At 48.6% G+C, this 27,138-nt stretch overlaps 1 long non-coding RNA gene across 3 annotated transcripts; it reads left to right on the top strand.

Moving 5' to 3' along the window:
• The first annotated feature begins 240 nt into the window (after nucleotides 1-240).
• Nucleotides 241-26,876, top strand: LOC140420855 (uncharacterized). 3 transcript variants are annotated; one of them, XR_011946620.1, is made up of 3 exons: nucleotides 241-330; nucleotides 20,032-20,269; nucleotides 26,270-26,876. It is a non-coding gene; the product is annotated as an uncharacterized lncRNA (long non-coding RNA). The 3 variants fall into 3 exon arrangements; XR_011946622.1 differs by having other exon boundaries at nucleotides 20,032-20,298; XR_011946621.1 differs by lacking the exons at nucleotides 20,032-20,269; nucleotides 26,270-26,876 and adding an exon at nucleotides 8,040-9,148 and having other exon boundaries at nucleotides 243-330.
• The last annotated feature ends 262 nt before the right edge of the window (nucleotides 26,877-27,138 follow it).

The raw sequence follows: 27,138 nt of genomic DNA, 5'->3' as shown, positions 1-27,138 counted from the left end.
TGAGACAATAACTGTCCCTGTTCAACATGAAACTAAACACACTGTTAATTCCTCCTCAGTAACAATTTGAATCACAAAGTTTGCAGGCGGGATTGGAGCAAAGACTTTCTAATCGCAAACAGCAAATGCTGCCAATAATCAGCAAATCAGACTGAATCTGTGACGCTCCCACCATTTGAATCGTTTCAATCCCCGGCTTAATAGGACCAATGGGAAGAGGGGGCGGGGCTAGAAGGCCGAGAGCCAGCGGCTGGTCCTCCAAGCAATCAGACTGAATGAGACGCGGGGCGGACTGATTTGATGGGGAGATGCTGATGTGATGAAGAATCGGTAAGCATGTAAATTGGCCGGACGGAGGGAGAAATGGATAGGTGGGTAGGCGGAGAGGCTTTCTAAGCCTGTTGTGTGAACAACAATCTCCGAAAATCAACTGCTTGGTGCCACGTTTGCTGTGAGCAGAGCTGCAATTCTTTCCCATTCACAATTCAGAGTTTTGATTCAGCAAAGGCCATGCGTTTCCGCCATCCTTTTGACGGGCATTTCTCAGTGAAGCGCATGCGCGGTCTCCATGTTTATTGTAGACCATGTTCATCAATCTGTTCAATGACAGAATGGGAACAAATTATCCATCAAACTGCTTCACACTTAATTAATGAGGCAGAACGACATATGTGGCCAAGTCAGTGGCTATAATTTATCATAACTTTAACAATAACTTTATTATTGCCTTTAACAATCTCAGATTAAAGGGATGATCCTTTAAAACGGAGTTTGCACTGAATGTGCAAATGCTAAATGTGGTGCATTTGAGTGCTATAGTGAGAGTTTGGTGACTGAGGGAGTACAAGGCTTCATTTTTATCTAAAGTCTAGTCTTTTATTTAGTTAATTAACTTAAAAGTTGCTGTTTGGTTTAGAAGGTTTCAATCAGCTTTAAACAAAGGTTCTACTTGTAGGTACTTGCAGCTGGAGCTTGTTAATTAGTTAATTGGATTAGGCCAGTTTTCAGAGGCGAGATTCACAATATAAAAGTGATCCCCCACAGTGCAGACTTTGTTTGCACTGAGTGCTGAATTTGGTGCATTTGAGAGCTATAGTGAGAGTTTGGTGACTGAGGGAGTGCTGAATTTGGTGCATTTGAGTGCTATAGTGAGAGTTTGGTGACTGAGGGAGTTAGCTGAGGAGGGAGTAAGGCGCTCCTTTCATTTTGTTTCCGACATTTACACAAAGAGCAAGAAGGGAGCCAGGAGTTTACAGAGAGTACAGCTGACTGCCAGCAGAGTCGGAGGGTGGAGGTCCAGTTGGTCCACAGGGCAGCTATATTTTGAAAGGTAAGAGCGGATGGAGGCTAGGCCAGTTGCATGCTCCTCCTGTAGGATGTGGGTGGTGAGGGATACCACTGGTGTCCCCGCTGACTATACCTGCGGGAAGTGCACCCAACTCCAGCTCCTGAAAGACCGTGTTAGGGAGCTGAAGCTGGATGAACTTCGGATCATCTGGGAGGCAGAGGGGGTGATAGAGAAGAGTTACAGGGAGGTAACCACACCCAAGGTACAGGACAAGAGTAGCTGGGTTACAGTCAGGGGAAAGAAAACAAACAGGCAGACAGTGCAGGGATCCCTCGTGGCCGTTCCCCTTCAAAACAAATATACCGTTTTGGATGCTGTTGAGGGGGATGACCTACCGGGGGGAGGCCCTAGCGGCCAGGTCTCTGGCACTGAGTCTGGCTCTGGGGCTCAAGGGAAGGGGGGAAAATAGAAATCAATAGTAAATGGAGATTCAATGGTTAGGGGAATAGATAGGAGATTCTGTGGTCGCGAGCGAGACTCCCGGAAGGTATGTTGCCTCCCGGGTGCCAGGGCCAGGGTTGTCTCGGATCGTGTCTTCAGGATCCTTAAGGGGGAGGGGGAGCAGCCAGAAGTCATGGTGCACATTGGTACCAACGACGTAGGTAGGAAAAGGGGTGTGGAGGTAATAAACGAGTTTAGGGAGTTAGGCTGGAAGTTAAAAGCCAGGACAGACAGAGTTGTCATCTCTGGTTTGTTGCTGGTGCCACGTGATAGCGAGGCTAGGAATAGGGAGAGAGTGCAGCTGAACACGTGGCTGCAGGAATGGTGTAGGAGGGAGGGCTTCAGGTATTTGGATAATTGGAGCGCGTTCTGGGGAAGGTGGGACTTGTACGGGTTGCATCTGAACCAGCGGGGCACCAATATCCTGGGTGGGAGGTTTTCTCGTACTCTTCGGGAGGGTTTAAACTAATTTGGCAGGGGAATGGGAACCGGATTTGTAGTCCAGCAACTAAGGTAGCCGATATTCAGGACGCCAAAGCGTGTAGTGAGGCAGTGGGGAAGGGAACACTGACAAAGGAGAGTACTTGCAGGCACGGAGATGGGTTGAAGTGTGTATACTTCAACGCAAGAAGCATCAGGAATAAGATGGGTGAACGTAAGGCATGGATCGGTACTTGGGACTACGATGTGGTGGCCATCACGGAAATTTGGATAGAAGAGGGGCAGAAATGGTTGTTGGAGGTCCCTGGTTATAGATGTTTCAATAAGATTAGGGAGGGTGATAAAAGAGGTGGGGGGTGGCATTGTTAATTAGAGATAGTATAACAGCTGCAGAAAGGCAGTCACCTTGTTAGGAGTTTTCTATAGGCCCCCCAATAGTACAAAGAACAAAGAAATGTACAGCACAGGAACAGGCCCTTCGGCCCTCCAAGCCCGTGCCGACCATGCTGCCCGACTAAACTACAATCTTCTACACTTCCTGGGTCCGTATCCTTCCATTCCCATCCTATTCATATATTTGTCAAGATGCCCCTTAAATGTCCCTATCGTCCCTGCTTCCACTATCTCCTCCGGTAGCGAGTTCCAGGCACCCACTACCCTCTGCGTAAAAAACTTGCCTCGTACATCTACTAGTAGCAGAGATGTGGAGGAACAGATTGGGAAACAGATTTTGGAAAGGTGCAGAAGTCACAGGGTAGTAGTTATGGGTGACTTCAACTTCCCAAACATTGAGTGGAAATTCTTTAGATCAAATAGTTTGGATGGGGTGATGTTTGTGCAGTGTGTCCAGGAAGCTTTTCTAACACAGTATGTAGATTGTCCAACCAGAGGGGAGGCAATATTGGATTTGGTACTTGGTAATGAACCAGGGCAAGTGATAGATTTGTTAGTGGGGGAGCATTTTGGAGATAGTGACCACAATTCTGTGACTTTCACTTTAGTAATGGAGAGGGATAGGTGCGTGCAACAGGGCAAGGTTTACAATTGGGGGAAGGGTAAATACGATGTTGTCAGACAAGAATTGAAGTGCATAAGTTGGGAACATAGGCTGTCAGGGAAGGACACAAGTGAAATGTGGAACTTGTTCAAGGAACAGATACTACGTGTCCTTGATATGTATGTCCCTGTCAGGCAGGGAAGAGATGGTCGAGTGAGGGAACCATGGTTGACAAGAGAGGTTGAATGTCTTGTTAAGAGGAAAAAGGAGACTTATGTAAGGCTGAGGAAACAAGGTTCAGACAGGGCGCTGGAGGGATACAAGATAGCCAGAAGGGAACTGAAGAAAGGGATTAGGAGAGCTAAGAGATGGCATGAACAATCTTTGGCGGGTAGGATCAAGGAAAACCCCAAGGCCATTTACACATATATGAGAATGACTAGAGTGTGGGTAGGTCCGATCAAGGACAGTAGCGGGAGATTGTGTATTGGGTCTGAAGAGTTAGGAGAGGTCTTGAACGAGTACTTTTCTTCTGTATTTACAAATGAGAGGGGCCATATTGTTGGAGAGGACAGTGTGAAACAGACTGGTAAGCTCGAGGAAATACTTGTTAGGAAGGAAGATGTGTTGGGCATTTTGAAAAACTTGAGGATAGACAAGTCCCCCGGGCCTGACGGGATATATCCAAGGATTCTATGGGAAGCAAGAGATGAAATTGCAGAGCCGTTGGCAATGATCTTTTCGTCCTCACTGTCAACAGGGGTGGTACTAGGGGATTGGAGAGTGGCGAATGTCATGCCCCTGTTCAAAAAAGGGACGAGGGATAACCAAGGGAATTACAGGCCAGTTAGTCTTACTTCGGTGGTCGGCAAAGTAATGGAAAGGGTACTGAAGGATAGGATTTCTGAGCATCTGGAAAGACACTGCTTGATTAGGGATAGTCAGCACGGATTTGCCTTACAAGTCTCATTGAATTCTTTGAGGAGGTGACCAAGCATGTGGATGAAGGTAAAGCAGTGGATGGAGTGTACATGGATTTTAGTAAGGCATTTGATAAGGTTCCCCATGGTAGGCTTATGCAGAAAGTAAGGAGGCATGGGATAGTGGGAAATTTGGCCAGTTGGATAACGAACTGGCTAACCGATAGAAGTCAGAGAGTGGTGGTGGATGGCAAATATTCAGCCTGGATATCAGTTACCAGTGGCGTACCGCAGGGATCAGTTCTGGGTCCTCTGCTGTTTGTGATTTTCATTAATGACTTGGATGAGGGAGTTGAAGGGTGGGTCAGTAAATTTGCAGACGATACGAAGATTGGTGGAGTTGTGGATAGTGAGGAGGGCTGTTGTCGGCTGCAAAGAGACATAGATAGGATGCAGAGCTGGGTTGAGAAGTGGCAGATGGAGTTTAACCCTGAAAAGTATGAGGTTGTCCATTTTGGAAGGACAAATATGAATGCGGAATACAGGGTTAACGGTAGAGTTCTTGGCAATGTGGAGGAGCAGAGAGATCTTGGGGTCTATGTTCATACATTTTTGAAAGTTGCCATTCAAGTGGATAGAGCTGTGAAGAAGGCCTATGGTGTGCTAGCGTTCATTAACAGAGGGATTGAATTTAAGAGCTGTGAGGTGATGATGCAGCTGTACAAAACTTTGGTAAGGCCACATTTGGAGTACTGTGTACAGTTCTGGTCGACTCATTTTAGGAAGGATGTGGAAGCTTTGGAAAAGGTGCAAAGGAGATTTACCAGGATGTTGCCTGGAATGGAGAGTAGGTCTTACGAGGAAAGGTTGAGGGTGCTAGGCCTTTTCTCATTAGAACGGAGAAGGATGAGGGGTGACTTGATAGAGGTTTATAAGATGATCAGGGGAATAGATAGAGTAGACAGTCAGAGACTTTTTCCCCAGGTGGAACAAAGCATTGCAAGGGACATACATTTAAGGTGAATGGTGGAAGATATAGGGGGGATGTCAGAGGTAGGTTCTTTACCCAGAGAGTAGTGGGGGCATGGAATGCACTACGTGTGGAAGTAGTTGAGTCGGAAACATTAGGGACCTTCAAGCAGCTCTTGGATAGGTACATGGATTACGGTAGAATCATATAGTGTAGATTAATTTGTTCTTAAGGGCAGCACGGTAGCATTGTGGATAGCACAATTGCTTCACAGCTCCAGGGTCCCAGGTTCGATTCCGGCTTGGGTCACTGTCTGTGCGGAGTCTCACATCCTCCCCGTGTCTGCGTGGTTTTCCTCCGGATGCTCCGGTTTACTCCCACAGTCCAAAGATGTGCAGGTTAGGTGGATTGGCCATGATAAATTGCCCATACTGTCCAAAATTGCCCTCAGTGTTGGGTGGAGGTGTTGACCTTGGGTCGGGTGCTCTTTCCAAGAGCTGGTGCAGACTCAATGGGCCGAATGGCCTCCTTTTGCACTGTAAATTCAATGATAATCTATGATTAATCTAGGACAAAGGTTCGGCACAACATCGTGGGCCGAAGGGCCTGTTCTGTGCTGTATTTTTCTATGTTCTAAAACGGGTGAGGAGGCATTTCTTCAGCCAGAGGGTGATGAATCTGTGGAACTCTTTGCCACAGAAGGCTGTGGAAGCTAAATCACTGGGTGTCTTTTCGACAGAGATAGATGGGTTCTTGATTAATAAGGGGATCATGGGTTACAGGGAGACTGCAGGAGAATGAGGATGAGAAAAATATCAGGCATGATTGAATGGCAGAACAGACTCGACAGGCTGAGAGGCCTAATTCTGCTCCTCCGTCTTATGGTCTTAACATAATAAAACTTTCAAAGCCATTTCACAGAAATGTTACAAAGTTACATTTGATGAGGCAGCACGGTGGCGCCAGTGGTTAGCACGGTTGCCTCACGGCACTGAAGTCCCAGGTTTGATCCCGGCTCTGGGTCACTGTCCGTGTGGAGTTGGCACATTCTCCCCATGTTTGCATGGATTTCGCCCCCATAACCCAAAAGGTGGATTGGCCATGCCAAATTGCTCCTTAATTGTAAAAAATGAATTGGATACTCTAAATTTATTTTTTAAATGTTACATTTGACACTGAGCTACATAAGGAGATATTAGGGTGGTGACCAAAAGCTTGATAAAAGAGGGAGTTTTTCGGGAGAATCGTGGAGGAGGAAAGTGAAGTGGAGAGGTTTAAGGTGGAAATTCCAGAGCATGTGGACCAGGCAAATTAAAGAATGCTCACCAATGGTGGAGCGATTAAAATCAGGAATGTTCAAGAGGCTGGAATTAGATGTGTAGAGGTCTTGGAGGGTGTGTAACTGGAAGAAATTATAGAGATAGAGATGGTCACAAACCTGGAAAAAAATCTAAAGATCAGAGCGGGATTCTCTGACCCCCCCCCTCCCCCAGTGGGGTTGGAGAATCCCCAAGGGGCGGCGTGAATCCCAGCCAACTGCTCCAACGGCAGCTGCCATATTCTCCAGCGCTGGTTTTTGGGCGGGGATCATGCCACGGCAGTCGGGGGCCGTTGCTACCGCCCCCCCCCCCCCAGCAATTCTCCTGGCCCCGATGGGCCGAGTGGCCGTTGGTTTCTGGCCAGTCCCACCGGCGTGCATTAGACATGGATGGCGAGACCTGGCTGGTAGGCCAGCTGGTGCGGTCTTCAGGCGCGGGGGGGGGAAATCTGGCCCCTGGGGGGGCCTCCACGGTGGCCTGGCCCACGATCGGGGCCCACCGATCTGTGGGTGGGGATGTGCCACGGGGGCACGCCTTCCTTCCACGCCGGCCTCGGTAGGGCTCCGCCATGGCTGGCGCGGAGAAGACACCCCCCTGCGCATGCGCAAGAATACGCCAACCGGTCTGTGCATGCGCAGAACCATGCCGGTGCTAATCCCCCCCCCCCCCCCCCCCGGCGCCGGCCTAGCCCCCGAAAGTGCGAAGGATTCTGCAACTTCCGGTTGGCCAGACGCCGGAGTGGTTCACGCCATTTTTTTACGCCGGTGTAGGGCCATCGGGGGATTCGGGAGAATCCCACTGCAGAAATTCAAAATTGTGCGCTTCTGCAAAGGGAGCCTTTGTGAGCAGAGGGATGATGACTGAACAACACTTTGAGAGTTTTGGTTGAGCTCAATGTTACAGGGAGGTTGAATGTGGGAGGCTGGCCGTAAGTGTGTTAAGATTGTTAAATGTAGAGTTAACAAAGGAATGGATGAGAGTTTCAGCAGCAGATGAGCTGAGTATGGGCTGTAATTGGGCGATTTTACTGGATGGAAATAGGCAATCTTGGGTTCGTGTGGAATCTCATCTTGGGTTCAATATGACCCCAACTTTGTGACAGTCTAGTTCCATCTCAGACAGTTGTCAGGGAGGGGTAGAGTCAGGCTGGGAAGGGGAGTGGAGTTGTCGAGTGGACAGAAGACAATGGCTTCAGTCTTCCCAATACTTAAATGGATGAAATTGCTGCTCATTTCTGGATGTCAGACATGGCAGGACGGTGTGTGACTTAGAGGGGAACCTGGAGATGATGAGCGGCACAGTGGTTAGCACTGCTGCCTCATCGAGCCAGAAACCTGAGTTCAATTCTGGTCACTCTTTCTCTCTCTCCCTCCCCCTCCTCGTCGAGGCCAATTTCATGTTCACGTTTGGGGAGGCCGCTTTCTCTGAAGGACATTTGTGAACCAGTTGGGTTTACACAACAATCTAGCAGCTTTCATGGTCACATTTTCCCAGTGCCGGCCAGACAAATTATAGATTCATTCAGCTCAATTTCCCAACCTGTCTTTGTGTTTTTGCTGGGTGTCTGTCAATTACCTTTTCCTGTTTTAAACCAATTTCACAGGGTATTATACGGGGTGGGAGTGCAGATGGGAAGCTGAAGCCAAACATATCAAGATCTGATGGAGTCACCCAATTTTTTGGAAACTGAAGATCATCGGATTTTGAACATGGAAGAAAAAAGCACCATTCACAGTGGGGAGAAACCGTGGAAATGTGGGGACTGTGGGAAGAAATTCAATTACCCCTCCCAGCTGGAAAAGCATCAGCGCATTCACACTGGGGAGAGACCATTTCTCTGTTCTACATGTGGGAAGGGATTCACTCAGTTAGCCCACCTGCTGAATCACCAGCGAATTTACACTGGGGAGAGGCCGTTCACCTGCTCAGAGTGTGGGAAGGGATTCACTCAGTCATCTGACCTGCTGATACACCAGCGAGTTCACACTGGGGAGAGGCCATTCACCTGCCTCGAGTGTGGAAAGGGATTCACTAATTCATCCAACCTGCAGAGACACCAGCGAGTTCACACTGAGGAGAGACCATTTAAATGCCTAGACTGTGGACTGTGTTTTAAAAGTTCTGGGCACCTGAGGTGCCATGAACGGCTACACACAGACGAGAGACCATTCAGGTGTTCTCACTGTCAGACTGGGTTCAAGCGATCAGCTGACCTCACTGTACATCAGAGAATTCACACTGGGGAGAGGCCATTCTTTTGCTCCAAGTGTGGGAAGGGATTCATTCGGTCATCCCACCTTGTGAAACACTTGCAAATTCATAAGATGCAAGATCACGTGCAGGACTGAACCATGTTCATTGGAGCCAAAAGAGAAAATGTTGAAAAATCTCAGCAGGTCTGCAGCATCTGTAGGGAGACAAAAGAGCTAATGTTTCGAGCCCAGATATTCCTTTGTCAAAGCTCGTTCTATTCCTCTGCCGGCTGAACTCGCTCGATGGACTCGAAACGTGAGCACTTTTCTCTCCCCACAGATGCTGCCAGACCTGCTGAGATTTTCCAGCATTTTTTCTTTTGGTTTCAGATTCCAGCATCCGCAGTAATTTGCTTTTATCCGATGTTTATTGGAGTCTCTGCTGAAGTTAATAAACTTCAGCCCAATTATGAATGTTATTATTTTGGATTAAGGTCAAATAAATCAGCTTTATGTTAAATATAGAATGTCCTTTTAATATCTCTAACACAAGTGAGCTCCTTTTGAGGTCCCCTGACTCCACCATCCTCACCTCCAACAAGTGTGAGGAGCTCATGGAGCTTCTTTGTCACTAAGATTGGGACAATCTGATCAGCTGCCTCTGCTGCTTCCCTCCCTTCCACTAGCTCACCGGGTCAAACTGTCTCTATAGTTCTTCTGTCGCACGGTAGCACAAGTGGATAGCACTGTGGGTTCACAGTGCCAGGGTCCCAGGTTTGATTCCCCGCTGGGTCACTGTCTGTGCGGAGTCTGCACATTCTCCCCGTGTCTGCGTGGGTTTCCTCCGGGTGCTCCGGTTTCCTCCCACAGTCCAAAGATGTGCAGGTTAGGTGGATTGGCCATGATAAATTGCCCTTAGTAACCAAAAAGATTAGGAGGGGTTATTGGGTTATGGGGATAGGGTGGAAGTGAGAGCTTAAGTGGGTTGGTGCAGACTCGATGGGCCGAATGGCCTCCTGCATTGTATGTTCTATGTTCTAGTTTCTCTGTAACCTCCCTCCTTGGGTGGGTTCCCTATTGTCTCTCCGGGTTGGATAATTGAACGATCAGTTGAAGCCTTGTCCACACACAGCGCACAGATCCCACACTGAGACCCTCAAATTCTCTTTTACACATGCACACTTGTCCACACATAATAATCTTTCTAATAATCTTTATTGTCACAAGTAGGTTTACATTAACACTGCAATGAAGTTACTGTGAAAAGCCCCTAGTCGCTACATTCCGGCGTCTTCGGGTGCACAGAGAGAGAATTCAGAATGTCTAATTCACCTAATTCATCTAATTCGTCTTTCGGGACTTGTGGGAGGAAACCGGAGCACCTGGAGGAAACCCACACAGACACAGGAAGAACGTGCAGACTCCATACAGACAGTGACCCAAGCCGGGAATCATAGAATTTACAGCGCAGAAGGAGGCCATTCGGCCCATCGAGTCTTCACCGGCTCTTGGAAAGAGCACCCTACCCAAGGTCAACACCTCCACCCTATCCCCATAACCCAGTAACCCCACCCAACACTAAGGACAGTTTTGGACACGAAGGGCAATTTATCACGGCCAATCCACCTAACCTGCACATCTTTGGACTGTGGGAGGAAACCGTAGCACCCGGAGGAAACCCACGCACACACGGGGAGGATGTGCAGACTCCGCACAGACAGTGACCCAAGCCGGAATTGAACCTAGGACCCTGGTGCTGTGAAGCAACAGTGCCAACCACTGTGCTACCATGCCGCCAAATAATTGGAGCAATGAAGTGATGAGCTTCCTGAGGTCTGGATCCTCATTACGATTGCTGGGCCTCTCAGAAGATGAAGCAGGGAGAGGCTAGACGTGGTTCTTGAGTCGTGAAGCCAACCCCAGTGCTGCTATGCACAGCATATGTGCAGAATGACAGTTTTTGTCCTTCCAAACTTGAGTTGTGTGAGGAGCTGCTTTTTAATTTAGAAAAAAACCCTATTAATGGATGTGGCATGATAAGTGAAATGAACGGAGAATTTCAGTCACACAGAAAAATCAGAATATAAATAGATCCCAAAGAGACTAGCTGGACTGCAGACTAATGCTCGTACAACCTGTAAAACACCACAACATTGCACAGCTTATACTGCTGATTGTTCAAATCTGTGTCAGTCTCCAGTTACCTGATGTAATTTCCCAACAATGGAATAGAGGAAAGGGTAAAATACAGATAAAATAACCTATAAACAGGAAATACTGGGCTGAATGGGCAGGTCCTGCAGCAATTGTTTGGAAGCTGAAGTTAATGAGCGCTGAACCTTATCCAGAATTGAAAGTTAAATTCTAGAGTCCTCAACAAAAATGTCATTGCAGTTTATTTTTCTTTATTTCTGTCCTGGCTGCTGTCTGCTCTGTCAATCTCAATGATGTCACCGTATAAACAATATAACTGTGCACACATCGTGTTTGCAGCAAATATTTATGGAGTCAATGGCGGGGCTTTGTATCTCATTCTCTCGGCACCCAACCTACCATCAGGAAAGTAAATACCTGTCCTGGAGCTTCCAACCCGATGGCAGGACTGTCCAGGATGAATCGGCAGGACTGTCCAGGATGAATCTCCACTCCAAACCCACCGTTGCTGCCTCGGAGTTCACAAATTCAATTCCTCAAGCTCACCGGGAATCACATCCCTCTGTTTAAGAACCCCTGCTGTAACATTTTACCAGGATTTTGTGTTTGAATCTCCCATCTGTAAACTTTGAATCCCCTGAAAATATTTTTTACAAAATTATTCATTCTAATTACAGGATAAGAATTCAGCACTACTAATCCAGCTTCTTGTTTCCCAAAAGCTGTAAAATCCCTGCACCACACTTTCTCCCTCCTCCTTGGGTTAAAATCAAAATCCATTGCACCAACTCCACCATTCCATTCCTCCACTCCGTTTTCTCACTTCCACTACTTTCAGTTTTCCAGTTGCTGTGCCTCCTTTTAAAAAAAAAAAAAAAATTGCTCATGGATGTATTGCCCATCCCTAATTTCCCTTTAAGAGTCAAAAGTCAAACACATTGCTGTGACGAGGTAAAGATGGCAGATTTCCTTCTCTAATTGTTTTTACAATAATCAGAAATGATTTCATGGTTAGACTTATATTTCCAGATTTTTTTGTTGAATTCAAATTTCCCATCTGCAGTGGTGGGATATGAACCTACGTCTTCCGAAGCATTACCAAGGCTCTGGATTACAAGTCCTGTGATATTACCACTACACCATAGATCATAGATCATAGACTTTACAGTGCAGAAGGAGGCCATTCGGCCCATCGAGTCTGCACCGGCTCTTGGAAAGAGCACCCCACCCAAGGTCCACACCTCCACCCTATCCCCATAACCCAGTAACCCCACCCAACACTATGGGCAATTTTGGACACTATGGGCAATTTATCATGGCCAATCCACCTAACCCGCACATCTTTGGACGGTGGGAGGAAACCGGAGCACCCGGAGGAAACCCACGCACACACGGGGAGGATGTGCAGACTCCGCACAGACAGTGACCCAAGCCGGAATCGAACCTGGGACCCTGGAGCTGTGAAGCATTTGTGCTATCCACAATGCTACCGTGCTGCCCCTATCTCTCCTTCTTACTCTGGTCCACAAACTGACCCCAGGCCATCAGGTGGAACAGAGGAGGGTCCACTTTTGGATCTTATTCGGACCCTGAAACCATTGACCAGTTTCTGACTCCACAGTGAGCAGTGGGCTCCCTGTAGTTTCTGAATCTCATTTATTAATAAAAGGGTGACATCTCATTTATTAATAAAAGGGTGACACTGCTTCCCCCACCTCTGTCTCGTCCTTTCTTTTTTTCTCTTTCCATCTCCTCCCATCAGCCAAAGTCTTGTGCAATCCCAGATCACATGCCTGATTCCCTTCCCTGAAGGACGTTACTGAACCAGTTGACAATCCAGCAGCTTTCATGGTCACTTATTCCGAGTGCCGGCCCCTCAAATGACCAGATTCATTCAGCTCAATTTCACCACCTGCTTTTGTGTTTCGTGGATTCTCTCTCACTTTCCTTTTCCCATTTTAAATCAATTTAACAGGTGGTGAGTTGGGAAGGATTTGCAGTTGGAAAACTGAAATCAAACATCATATCAGGACTTGAAGATCATCAGCCTTTGAAAATTGAAGAAAAAAACACTGTTCACACTGGGAATAAACCATGGAAGTGGGGGGGATTGTGGGAAGGGATTCAGTTGTCCACCTGAGATGGCGGTTCATCAGCGTAGTCAAGCTGCGGAGAGACCATTCACTCGGACATCCCACTCCCAGGACGCCAGCGAGTTCAGGAACTGCAGGAACTGATGATCTATCAACATATTCACATTGATGAGAAACTGTTCAGGTTCCCTGACTATGGGACAGGGTTCAAGACATCATCTAATCTCACTGCACACCAGGGAGTTCACATCAGCGTGTGACCCTTCACCTGCTCCGAGAGTGGGAAGGGATTCAGCGAGTTATTTACCTTGCAGAAACACCAGTGAGTTCACACCGGGAGAAGCCTGTTGTGTGGGTGCGATGCAATTCAATAATTCATCAAACTGCAGACATACCAGCAAGTTCACGGGGAGACCTTATCAATGCCCAGACCATGGGAAGTGCTTTAAAAGTTCAGCGGTGCTGATGCACCATCAATGTGTTCATATTAATGAGAGGCCATTTAGGTGCTCATTGTGGAACTGAGTTCAGGTGATCATCTGACCTCACTGATCACCAGTTCACTCACACTGGGGAGAGACTGTTCACCTCCTCAGTGTGAAAAACGGATTCACTCTGTCATCTGACCTGGACATATAAATAGATATATAGAAGATAGGAATAGGAGGAGGCCTTTTGGCCCTTCGCGCCTGCTCCGTCATTCATCACGATCATGGCTGATCATCCAACTCAATAGCCTAATCCTGCTTTCTCCCCATAGCCTTTGATCAGAGAGTTCACACTGATGAGAGACCTTTTAAGTGCCAAGACTGTGTGAGGTGTTATTAAAATTCCCAGGAACTGACTTCCGGTTGCGGTGATGCCGAGCTAGCTGCACATTTCGGCGGCTCCAGCTCCGACGGACCTTCGGGCTCTTTTAAGAGCCCCAACGGGGATTTTTTCGACCGCGTAACCCGGTGTGGGGTGTGTGGGAAGGGAGTCCCCCCCCCCCGAACGACGGAAGAAAAAACCGGCGGCGGCTGCTGCAGCCTGAAGAATCTTCGACTAAAAGGTCAGAGGGAGAGGAAAACAAAATGGCGGCGGAGAAAGCGCAGGTGACATGGGGGCCTGAGCAGGAGGAAATCGTGAGACGGTGCGTGGATCTGCTGAAGAAGGAGGTACTGACCCCGATGCTACAGGCAATTGAGGGGCTTAAGGAGACTTTAAAGACCCAGGAGACTGAGCTCCGCGTGGTGGAGCAGAAGGTGTCAGATATTGAGGACGAGGTCCTGGGCCTGGCGGTTAAGACTCAGACGTACGAGGCACTCCATAAAAAGTGCTGAAAGGATCGAGGCCCTTGAAAACGGAGCGCGAAGGAAGAACCTTAGGATAGTAGGTCTCCCTGAGGGTGTGGAAGGAGTGGACTGTGGAGCGTACGCAAGTAAGATGCTGAGCTCACTGATGGGTGCTGAGGCCCCTGCGGGCCCCATGGAGGTGGAGTGGCCAAATCTGATCCCGGCGAGAAGACCAAAAGTGGGAGAACCACCGAGGGCGATAATCGTGCGATTTTATCGCCTTAGGGACAGAGAAGAGGTCCTGAGATGGGCTAAAAAAGTGCGGAGTAGCAGATGGGAGAATGCTGTGGTACGGATATACCAGGACTGGAGTGCGGAGGTGGCGAGAAGGAGGGCGAGCTTCAACCGAGCCAAAGAGGTTTTGCATAAAAGGAAGGTGAAGTTTGGGATGCTGCAGCCGACAAGACTATGGGTCACGTATCAGGAGAGACACTATTATTTCGAGACGGCGGAGGAAGCATGGTCCTTCATTAAAGAAGAGAAACTGGACCAGAACTGAGGGACTGATGCTGCAGGGAATTGTTATTGTTATTGTTTTTGTTAATGTTATGGTGGAAGTTAATCGAGAAATAAACAGGGAAGGGGGGAGACACTGGGGAAATGTGGGCGCCGGTGAGGGGGGAAAGACGGGACATAGTCGGAGAATGGGGAAGGGGAGGGGAAAGGGAGCTGCGCCAGAGTTCGCTGACTTCTGGGAGCAACATGGGGGGTGCAATTACGCTAGAAAGGGATCTAGCGGAGGGGGGGGGGTTAACTGGGTTGCTGCTGCTAAGGAGAAGGGGGAGCTGTTATGGGATGGGGTGGTCGAGGCGGGAGGGCGCCGTCGGGGGGATACACGGATACGTGGGAACCGGGTGAGGAGCTGGGTTAAAAAAGGGGATGGCTAGTCGACAAGGGGGGGGGTAAAGAGCCCCCCAACCCGGCTGATCACGGTGGAACGTGAGAGGGCTGAACGGGTCGATTAAAAGGGCACGGTACTCACACACCTAAAGAAATTAAAGGCAGATGTGGTTATGTCTCGCATCTGAAACTGATAGACCAGGTCAGACGACGTAAAGGATGGGTGGGGCAGGTGTTTCATTCAGGTTTAGATGCGAAGAACCCAATGGCTATCTTAGTGGGGAAACGGGTACTGTTTGAGGCAAAGACCATAGTGGCGGATAGTGGGGGTAGATATGTGATGGTGAGTGGCAGATTGCAAGGGGAGGCGGTGGTTCTGGTGAACATATACGCCCCGAACTGGGATGATGCAAATTTTATGAGGCGTATGTTGGGACGTATCCCGGACCTGGAGGCGGGAAAGTTGGTAATGGGGGGAGACTTCAATACGGTGCTTGATCCAGGGCTGGACCGGTCGAGGTCCAGGACCGGGAGGAGGCCGGCAGCGGCCAGGGTGCTCAAGGACTTCATGGAGCAGATGGGAGGGGTAGACCCCTGGAGATTTAGTAGGCCTAGGAGTAAGGAGTTCTCATTTTTCTCCCATGTTCACAAAGTATACTCACGGATAGACTTTTTTGTCTTGGGAAGGGCACTGATTCCGAAGGTGACAGGGACGGAATATACGGCCATAGCTATTTCGGACCACGCTCCACATTGGGTAGACCTGGAGGTAGGAGAGGAAAAAGAACAGCACCCACTCTGGAGAATGGATATGGGCTTATTGGCGGATGAGGGGGTATGTTTAAGGGTGAGGGGGTGCATCGAAAGGTACTTGGAGCTTAATGACAATGGAGAGGTTCAGGTGGGAGTGGTCTGGGAGGCGTTGAAGGCGGTGGTTAGAGGGGAACTGATATCCATAAGGGCACATAAAGGGAAGCAAGAGGGTAAAGAAAGGGAGCGATTGCTGAAAGAACTTTTGAGGGTGGACAGGCAATATGCGGAGGCACCGGAGGAGGGACTGTACAGGGAAAGACAAAGGCTAAATGTGGAATTTGACCTGCTGACCACGGGTAAGGCAGAGGCACAGTGGAGGAGGGCACAGGGTGTACAGTATGAGTATGGAGAGAAGGCGAGTCGGCTACTGGCCCACCAATTGAGGAAGAGGGGAGCAGCGAGGGAGATAGGTGGGGTGAGAGATGAGGAGGGAGAGATGGAACGGGGAGCGGAGAGAGTGAACGGGGTGTTCAAGGCATTTTATGAGAGGTTATATAAGGCTCAGCCCCCGGAAGGGAAGGAGGGAATGATGTGTTTCTTGGATCAGCTGGAATTCCCTAAGGTGGGGGAGCAGGAGAGGGCGGGTCGGAGAGCACAGATTGAGATGGAGGAGGTGGTAAAAGGGATTGGGAGCATGCAGGCGGGGAAGGCCCCGGGACCGGATGGATTCCCAGTGGAATTTTATAAGAAGTATATGGACTTACTGGCCCCGCTTTTGACGAGAACCTTTAATGAGGCTAGGGAAAGGGGGCAGCTGCCCCCGACTATGTCGGAGGAAACGATATCGCTCCTTTTGAAGAAGGAAAAAGACCCGCTGCAGTGTGGATCCTACAGGCCCATTTCCCTTTTAAATGTAGATGCTAAGCTCCTGGCCAAGGTGATGGCGACGAGGATAGAGGACTGTGTCCCGGGGGTGGTCCACGAGGATCAAACTGGGTTCGTTAAGGGGAGACAGCTGAACACGAACATACGGAGGTTGCTAGGGGTAATGATGATGCCCCCACCAGAGGGGGAGGCGGAGATAGTGGTGACGATGGATAGGGCCCCGGTGGCGAGCGTGGTCACGAACAGACAGAGGTCTGATTACTTCCATCTTCATAGAGGGACAAGGCAGGGGTGTCCCCTGTCTCCGTTACTGTTTGCATTGGCGATTGAGCCCCTGGCCATAGCACTGAGGGGCTTCAGGAAGTGGAGGGGAGTGCTCAGGGGAGGAGAAGAACACCGAGTATCCTTGTACGCAGATGATTTATTGCTGTATGTTGCGGACCCAGTGGAGGGGATGCCTGAGATAATGCAGACACTCAGGGAGTTTGGGGAATTTTCGGGGTACAAATTGAATATGGGTAAGAGTGAGTTGTTTGTGGTGCATCCGGGGGAGCAGAGCAGGGGAATAGATGACTTACCGCTGAGGAAGGTAACAAGAGATTTCCGGTACTTAGGGATTCAGATAGCCAGGAGTTGGGGAACCTTACATAGGCTTAATTTAACAAGATTGGTGGAACAGATGGAGAAGGATTTTAAGAGATGGGACATGGTGCCCCTGTCACTGGTGGGTAGGGTGCAGGCGGTCAAAATGGTAGTCCTCCCGAGATTCCTCTTTGTGTTTCAGTGCCTTCCGGTGATGGTCACGAAAGCTTTTTTCAAGAGAATTGAGAAAAGTGTCATGAGTTTTGTGTGGGCCGGGAAGACCCCGAGAGTGAGGAGGGGGTTCTTGCAGCGTAGCAGGGATAGGGGGGGGGCGAAAAGGAGCCTAAGTGAATACTACTGGGCCGCCAATATCTCAATGGTGTGTAAGTGGATGGGAGAAGGGGAGGGAGCGGCGTGGAAGAGATTGGAGATGGCGTCCTGCAAGGGAACCAGCCTACAAGCAATGGTGACGGCGCCGTTGCCGTTCTCCCCGAAGAAATACACCACAAGTCCAGTGGTGGTGGCAACACTAAAAATTTGGGGGCAGTGGAGACGACATAGGGGAAGGACGGGAGCCTCGGTGCGGTCCCCGATAAGAAATAACCATAGGTTTGTCCCGGGGAGAATGGATGGGGGATTTGGAGCATGGCAGAGAGCTGGGGTTGTGCAACTGAGAGATCTGTTCGTAGACGGGACGTTTGCGAGTCTGGGAGCGCTGACGGAAAAATATGGGTTGCCCCAAGGGAATGAATTTCGATACATGCAACTGAGGGCTTTTGCGAGGCAGCAGGTGAGGGAATTCCCGCAGCTCCCGATGCAGGAGAGTCAAGATAGAGTGATCTCAGGGACATGGGTGTCGGATATATACAGGGAAATGAGGGACGAGGGGGAGATCATGGTGGATGAGCTGAAGGGGAAATGGGAAGAAGAGCTGGGGAAGAGATTGAGGAGGGGCTGTGGGCTGATGCCCTACGTAGGGTAAACTCGTCGTCCTCGTGCGCCAGGCCAAGCCTGATACAATTCAAGGTTTTACACAGGGCGCATATGACCGGAGCAAGGCTCAGTAAATTTTTCGGGGTAGAGGATAGGTGTGGGAGATGCTCGAGAAGCCCAGCAAACCACACCCACATGTTTTGGTCATGCCCGGCACTGCAGGGGTTCTGGGTGGGGGTGGCAAAGGTGCTTTCGAAGGTGGTGGGGGTCCGGGTCGAGCCAGGCTGGGGGTTGGCTATATTTGGGGTTGCAGAAGAGCCGGGAGTGCAGGAGGCGAGAGAGGCTGATGTTTTGGCCTTTGCGTCCCTAGTAGCCCGGCGAGGGATATTGCTTCTGTGGAAGGAAGCCAAACCCCTGGGCGTGGAGACCTGGATAAATGACATGGCAGGGTTTATAAAACTAGAACGGATAAAGTTCGCACTAAGGGGTTCGGCTCAAGGGTTCACCAGGCGGTGGTAGCCGTTCATTGACTACCTTGCAGAACGATAAAGGAAATGGGAAGGTAGCAGCAGCAACCCAGGGGGGAGGGGAAGGGGGGGGGGGGGGGGGGGCCCGGGCGGGTCCTCAGGGATGTTTGTGTATAGATATTTGTACTAGGTTATGTATATTGGATTGCTTGATTTTATTTTTGGAGAGTTATTATTTTTGATATGGCTGTTGCCATTTAGTTTATATATTATTTATTTATTTGTTAAAACGGCCACTGTTATTTATACTGTTTTATTGTTGAAAAAAGGAAAACCTTTGTGTTGTTTTGTTTGGCCAAAAAATGTTGAATAAGATATATTTTTAAAAAAAGATTGAGACAATCCAATCAGCTGCTTTGGCTTCCCTCCTTCTTACTCGCCCACCAGGACAAACGGTCTCAAGTTCTGCCTCGTCTGAGCCACGAATGCACATCTTTCTTTAGTTTCTCTCTCATTTCCCACATACCCTCTTAGTGCTCATCTTGCTGATGGGACACACATCTTGCTCCATCTACCTTCCCAATAAACTGCTGAACACCCAACTTTCTCATGTTTGTTGGTATTGTTAACTGTTTCTTTAGGTCCTGCCCCTCTCTTGTGCACACTTACTCTCCTTGAAATCTGCCACGGTTTCCCCGTCCTCAAATCTAATCCTTCATCTTTTCAAATTATCGACTAATCTCCAACCTCACATTCCTGTCAAAAATCCTTACATATAATCCTACTTGAAAATATATCACCGTTCCTTCACTGTCACTGCGGCAACATCTTGGAACTCCCTCCCTAACAGCACAGTGGGTGTACCTACACCTCAAGAAGGCAACCCACCACCACCTTCTGAAGGGCAACTAGGGAAGGACAATAAATGTTGGCCTAATCAGCAAGGCACACATCCTGTAAATGATTTTTTTTTTTAAATTGCAATCTCCCAAATCAGTGTCCATCTTTCCAGAACTCCCATGTTTTAATTCTTCCAGTCAGGTTTCTACCTCTGCCCCAGTATGGAACCAGCTCTGATCAAATTGACTAATTTCATCTTCTGTGACACAAGGACACGTTCTCTTCTCGACCTGTCTGTGGTGAATCCCCCTCTATCAGGTCCTGGGTTTTATCCGTTGCACTGAATGCTGAGTGTATGAACCTTCTCCATAACCCTCCTGCCGGATCATTGAACGAGGGACTCTGTTCTAATGGGGACATTCCCTGTCAGCACACTTATTTCCTTGAAGTCAGACCTTGTATAGTTTGTACATTGCTCCATCATGTAGTTACAATTCAGTAATAAATGTTCTTCATCCACAGGGTTTCATCGGTTTGAAGTCACAAACACAAAGGTCCACTTTGCTCCTGTGGTCTCACGGAATCCAAATGATGCAGAATTTCAGCCAACGATCAAGATCGGGGCTCAGGCCCCGCCTTTTTCTCCCATTGGTTGGAGGAGCAGCCACTCCTGCTTGGACCACCAGTCCCGCCCTCCTCCTATTGGCCCGGAGCTGCAGTCAATCATTCTGCACTGGAGCATGCTCAGTCTGTGAGGATGGTGAGAGCTCGAGGGAGCAGATTTAAAATGTGGGTTTTGCAGAGTCCAAGTGCGGATCTAGGGCCGAACATAAACCCTAGAATAGAGATAGGGCCGGTCGATGGGTTGAGAGGCTTCATGAACTCACGGTGTCAGCCCCCAAATCGTCAGTAAGGAACCATCGATCCCTCAAGACAAAGCGTTTTTACCACAGGCTTTTCACAGGAAACAGGCCCGAGTTAATGGCCGCCATCTTTATAGGGGCAATTAGCCAATGTGGCGGCCATCTTTATAAGGGCATAAACATATGGGCTCACATGACAGATTCTTACAACACCAGGTTAAAGTCCAACAGGTTTGTTTCGATGTCACTAGCTTTCGGAGCGCTGCTCCTTCCTCACCTGAGGAAGGAGCAGCGCTCCGAAAGCTAGTGACATCGAAACAAACCTGTTGGACTTTAACCTGGTGTTGTAAGACTTCGTACTGTGCTCACCCCAGTCCAACTCCGGCATCTCCACATCATGACAGGTTCTGACTGACTTAATGTCAGTGTTCCCAGGGTGCAGCTGGTATCTAGTGAATGGAGATTGGAGCAGGAATTGAAAACTCCCCTATTTCATTGGAGTTAATTAGTCATCAAGAAGTGAACTAGAATGGGCCATGAGACCGATCCCAGGTTTAACTGGTAGCATAGCACTGTGATTCGCACTCACTTCACAGCTCTCCGTTCCCACTTGCGATTTCGAGCTTGCGTCACTGTCTGCGGAGGCTGCGTGAATCCGGTTTTCTCCCACAGTCCAAAGATATGCAGGTTAGGTGGACTGGTCACGATAAATTACCCTTCGTGTCTAGTCTAAAAAAGGTTAGTGGGGTTACGGGGATAGGGTGGAGGTGTGGGCTTAAGTAGGGACCCTTTACAAGGGTCGATGCATACTCGATGGGCCGAATGGCCTCCTTCTGCACTGTAAATTCTCTGCAATTTAGTTCGCGAGTAAGAGAAAGAAGGAAGGAAACCCTGGAGAAACCACCATTACTCATTAATTCTCCACAGAGTAAATTTTAGACATAAGGTGAAAGTCTGTTTTTCTGTATAGTCAGCGGGGTTGTTCTACCATGAGTAATGACTGAAGTGAATAATCAAACATAGAACATAGAAAATACAGCACAGAACAGGCCCTTCGGCCCACGATGTTGTGCCGAACCTTTGTCCTAGATTAATCATAGATTATCAATGAATTTACAGTGCAGAAGGAGGCCATTCGGCCCTTTGAGTCTGCACCAGCTCTTGGAAAGAGCACCCTACCCAAACTCAACACCTCCACCCAACACCAAGGGCAATTTGGACATTAAGGGCAATTTATCATTGGCCAATTCACCTAACCCGCACATCTTTGGACTGTGGGAGGAAACCGGAGCACCCGGAGGAAACCCACGCAGACACGCTATCCACAATGCTACCGTGCTGCCCTTGAGAACAAATAAATCTACACTATATCATTTTACTGTAATCCATGTACCTATCCAATAGCTGCTTGAAGGTCCCTAATGTTTCCGACTCAACTACTTCCACAGGCAGTGCATTCCATGCCCCCACTACTCTCTGGGTAAAGAACCTACCTCTGATATCCCTCCTATATCTTCCACCTTTCACCTTAAATTTATGTCCCCTTGTAATGGTTTGTTCCACCCGGGGAAAAAGTCTCTGACTGTCTACTCTATCTATTCCCCTGATCATCTTATAAACCTCTATCAAGTCGCCCCTCATCCTTCTCCGTTCTAATGAGAAAAGGCCTAGCACCCTCAACCTTTCCTCGTAAGACCTACTCTCCATTCCAGGCAAATCCTGGTAAATCTCCTTTGCACCTTTTCCAAAGCTTCCACATCCTTCCTAAAATGAGTCGACCAGAACTGTACACAGTACTCCAAATGTGGCCTTACCAAAGTTTTGTACAGCTGCATCATCACCTCACGGCTCTTAAATTCAATCCCTCTGTTAATGAACGCGAGCACACCATAGGCCTTCTTCACAGCTCTATCCACTTGAGTGGCAACTTTCAAAAATGTATGAACATAGACCCCAAGATCTCTCTGCTCCTCCACATTGCCAAGAACTCTACCGTTCACCCTGTATTCCGCATTCATATTTGTCCTTCCAAAATGGACAACCTCACACTTTTCAGGGTTAAACTCCATCTGCCACTTCTCAGCCCAGCTCTGCATCCTATCTATGTCTCTTTGCAGACGACAACAGCCCTCCTTACTATCCACAACTCCACCAATCTTCGTATCGTCTGCAAATTTACTGACCCACCCTTCAACTCCCTCATCCAAGTCATTAATGAAAATCACAAACAGAAGAGGACCCAGAACTGATCCCTGCGGTACGCCACTGGTAACTGGGATCCAGGCTGAATATTTGCCATCCACCACCACTCTCTGACTTCTATCGGTTAGCCAGTTCGTTATCCAACTGGCCAAATTTCCCACTATCCCATGCCTCCTTACTTTCTGCATAAGCCTACCATGGGGAACTTTATCAAATGCCTTACTAAAATCCATGTACACTACATCCACTGCTTTACCTTCATCCACATGCTTGGTCACCTCCTCAAAGAATTCAATAAGACTTGTAAGGCAAGACCTACCCCTCACAAATCCGTGCTGACTATCCCTAATCAAGCAGTGTCTTTCCAGATGCTCAGAAATCCTATCCTTCAGTACCCTTTCCATTACTTTGCCTACCACCGAAGTAAGACTAACTGGCCTGTAATTCCCAGGGTTATCCCTCGTTCCTTTTTTGAACAGGGGCACGACATTCGCCACTCTCCAATCCCCTGGTACCACCCCTGTTGACAGTGAGGACGAAAAGATCATTGCCAACGGCTCTGCAATTTCATCTCTTGCTTCCCATAGAATCCTTGGATATATCCCGTCAGGCCCGGGGGACTTGTCTATCCTCAAGTTTTCAAAATGCCCAACACATCTTCCTTCCTAACAAGTATTTCCTCGAGCCTACCAATCTGTTTCACACTGTCCTCTCCAACAATATCGCCCCTCTCATTTGTAAATACAGAAGAAAAGTACTCGTTCAAGACCTCTCCTATCTCTTCAGACTCAATACACAATCTCCCGCTACTGTCCTTGATCGGACCTACCCTCGCTCTAGTCATTCTCATATTTCTCACATATGTGTAAAAGGCCTTGGGGTTTTCCTTGATCCTACCCGCCAAAGATTGTTCATGCCCTCTCTTAGCTCTCCTAATCCCTTTCTTCAGTTCCCTCCTGGCTATCTTGTATCCCTCCAATGCCCTGTCTGAACCTTGTTTCCTCAGCCTTACATAAGTCACCTTTTTCCTCTTAACAAGACATTCAACCTCTCTTGTCAACCATGGTTCCCTCACTCGACCATCTCTTCCCTGCCTGACAGGGACATACATATCAAGGACACGTAGCACCTGTTCCTTGAACAAGTTCCACATTTCACTTGTGTCCTTCCCTGCCAGCCTATGTTCCCAACTTATGCACTTCAATTCTTGTCTGACAACATCGTATTTACCCTTCCCCCCAATTGTAAACCTTGCCCTGTTGCACGCACCTATCCCTCTCCATTACTAAAGTGAAAGTCACAGAATTGTGGTCACTATCTCCAAAATGCTCCCCCACTAACAAATCTACCACTTGCCCTGGTTCATTATCCAGTACTAAATCCAATATTGCCCCTCCTCTGGTCGGACAATCTACATACTGTGTTAGAAAAGCTTCCTGGACACACTGCACAAACACCACCCCATCCAAACTATTTGATCTAAAGAGTTTCCACTCAATATTTGGGAAGTTAAAGTCGCCCATGACTACTACCCTATGACTTCTGCACCTTTCCAAAATCTATTTCCCAATCTGTTCCTCCACATCTCTGCTACTATTGGGGGGCCTATAGAAAACTCCTAACAAGGTGACTGCTCCTTTCCTATTTCTGACTTCAACCCATACTACCTCAATAGGGTGATACTCCTCGAACTGCCTTTCTGCAGCTGTTATACTATCTCTAATTAACAATGCCACCCCCCACCTCTTTTACCACCCTCCCTAATCTTATTGAAACATCTATAACCAGGGACCTCCAACAACCATTTCTGCTCCTCTTCTATCCAAGCTTCCGTGATGACCACCACATCGTAGTCCCAAGTACCGATCCATGCCTTAAGTTCACCCACCTTATTCCTGATGCTTCTTGCGTTGAAGTATACACACTTCAACCCATCTCCGTGCCTGCAAGTACTCTCCTTTGTCAGTGTTCCATTCCCCACTGCCTCATTACACGCTTTGGCGTCCTGAATATCGGCTACCTTAGTTGCTGGACTACAAATCCGGTTCCCATTCCCCTGCAAAATTAGTTTAAACCCTCCCGAAGAGTACTAGAAAACCTCCCTCCCAGGATATTGGTGCCCCTCTGGTTCAGATGCAACCCGTCCTGCTTGTACAGGTCCCACCTTCCCCAGAATGCGCTCCAATTATCCAAATACCTGAAGCCCTCCCTCCTACACCATTCCTGCAGCCACGTGTTCAACTGCACTCTCTCCCTATTCCTAGCCTCGCTATCACGTGGCACCGGCAACAAACCAGAGATGACAACTCTGTCTGTCCTGGCTTTTAACTTCCAGCCTAACTCCCTAAACTTGTTTATTACCTCCACACCCCTTTTCCTACCTATGTCGTTGGTACCAATGTGCACCACGACTTCTGGCTGCTCACCCTCCCCCTTAAGGATCCTGAAGACACGATCCGAGACATCCCTGGCCCTGGCACCCGGGAGGCAACATGCCTTCCGGCAGTCTCGCTCGCGACCACAGAATCTCCTATCGATTCCCCTAACCATTGAATCTCCTACAACTATTGCTTTTCTATTCTCCCCCCTTCCCTTCTGAGCCCCAGAGCCAGACTCAGTGCCAGAGACCTGGCCGCTAGGGCCTTCCCCCGGTAGGTCATCCCCCCCAACAACATCCAAAACTGTATACTTGTTTTGAAGGGGAACGGCCACGAGGGATCCCTGCACTGTCTGCCTGTTTGTTTTTTTCCCCCTGACTGTAACCCAGCTATTCTTGTCCTGTACCTTGGGTGTGGTTACCTCCTTGTAACTTTTCTCAATCACCCCCTCTGCCTCCCGGATGATCCGAAGTTCATCCAGCTTCAGCTCCAGTTCCCTAACACGGTCTTTGAGGAGCTGAAGTTGGGTGCACTTCCCGCAGGTATAGTCAGTGGGGACACCGGTGGTATCCCTCACCACCTACATCCGACAGGAGGAGCATGTAACTGGCCTAGCCTCCATCCCCTCTTACCTGACAGAATATAGCTGCCCTGTGGACTAACTAGATCTCCGCCCTCCGACCCTGCTCCCAGTCAGCTACACTTTCTGTAAACTCCTGGCTCTCTTCTCACTCTTTGCGGAAATGTCGGAAACAAAATGAAAGGAGCACCTAACTCCCTCGGTCACCAAACTCTCACTATCGCACTCAAATGCACCAAATTCAGCACTCCCTCAGTCACCAAACTCTCACTATAGCACTCAAAATGCACCAAATTCAGCACTCCCTCAGTCACCAAACTCTCACTATAGCACTCAAATGCAGCACTCCCTCAGTCAGCAAACTCTCACTATAGCACTCAAATGCACCAAATTCAGCACTCAGTGCAAACAAAGTCTGCACTGTAGGGGATCACTTTTATACTGTGAATCTAGCCTCTGAAAACTGGCCTAATCCAATTAACTAATTAACAAGCTCCAGCTGCAAGTGCCTACAAGTAGAAGCCTGTTGAAAGCTGATTGAAAAGTCACCTTCTTCTAAACCAAACAGCAACATGTCGTTATCTCGAGATGCACAGGAAGGAGGGAGAATGTGTGGGCCAGATATTTGTAGCTCTTGGGGAATATGAGGGGGAAAATAATTCTATAGCAACTAGACTCTATTCTGAATTTCTATCCTGTACTGACAGTGATCACCTTTGTCAACCCATTTTACACAGAATTGGAATAGAAGATTTTGCAGACGGGAGACTCAAACCAAACATCACACCAAGATTTGACAGAGTCACTCGATTCATCAAGATTTGAATATCATCAGCCTTTGAATGTAGAAGACATGTTCTTCTGTGAAGATGCTTTCATCAGTTACACAGTCCGAAAAAAAGCACATCACTCACAACGGAAGAAAACAGTACAAGTGCTCTGTGAGTGCAAGAGAGTTCAACTGATCATCCAACTTGAAGAGATACATGGACCATGGGGAAACCCTGGAAATGTGTGGGCTGTGGGAAAGGATTCAAATACCCATCCATGTTGGAAAAGCATCGGCGCACTCATACTGGGGAGAGGCCGTTCATCTGCTCAGAGTGTGGGAAGGGATGCACTCAGTCATCCAACCTGCTGAGACACCAGAGGTTTCATACTGGGGAGAGGCCATTCATCTGCCCTGAGTGTGGGAAAGGATTCACTCAGCTATCCAACCTGCTGAGACACCAGCGGGTTCACACTGGAGAGACCATTCACCTGCCTTGTTTGTGGGAAAGGATTCGCTGGATCTTCTGACCTGCTGAAGCACCAACGAATTCACACTGAGGAGAAGCCATTCAGCTGCACTTCCTCTGGAAAGAAATTAAATTCTTCAGCCGAATGCACTGTTCACCAGCGACTTCACACTGGGGAGAGGCCGTTCATCTGCTCCGAGTATGGGAAGGGATTTACTCAGTCATCCAACCTGCTGAGACATCAGCAACTTCATGCTGGGGAGAAACCATTCACCTGCCTTGTTTGTGGGAAAGGATTCGCTGAATCCTCTGACCTGCTGAAGCACCAAAGAATCCACACTGAGGAGCGGCCATTCAGCTGTACTTCC

This window comes from Scyliorhinus torazame, chromosome 5, assembly GCF_047496885.1.
Source record: "Scyliorhinus torazame isolate Kashiwa2021f chromosome 5, sScyTor2.1, whole genome shotgun sequence".
In the NCBI taxonomy this organism is placed as follows: Eukaryota; Metazoa; Chordata; class Chondrichthyes; order Carcharhiniformes; family Scyliorhinidae; genus Scyliorhinus; species Scyliorhinus torazame.
The sequence above is the reverse complement of the archived record's forward strand: the minus strand, read 5'-3'. Positions and strand labels throughout refer to the sequence as shown.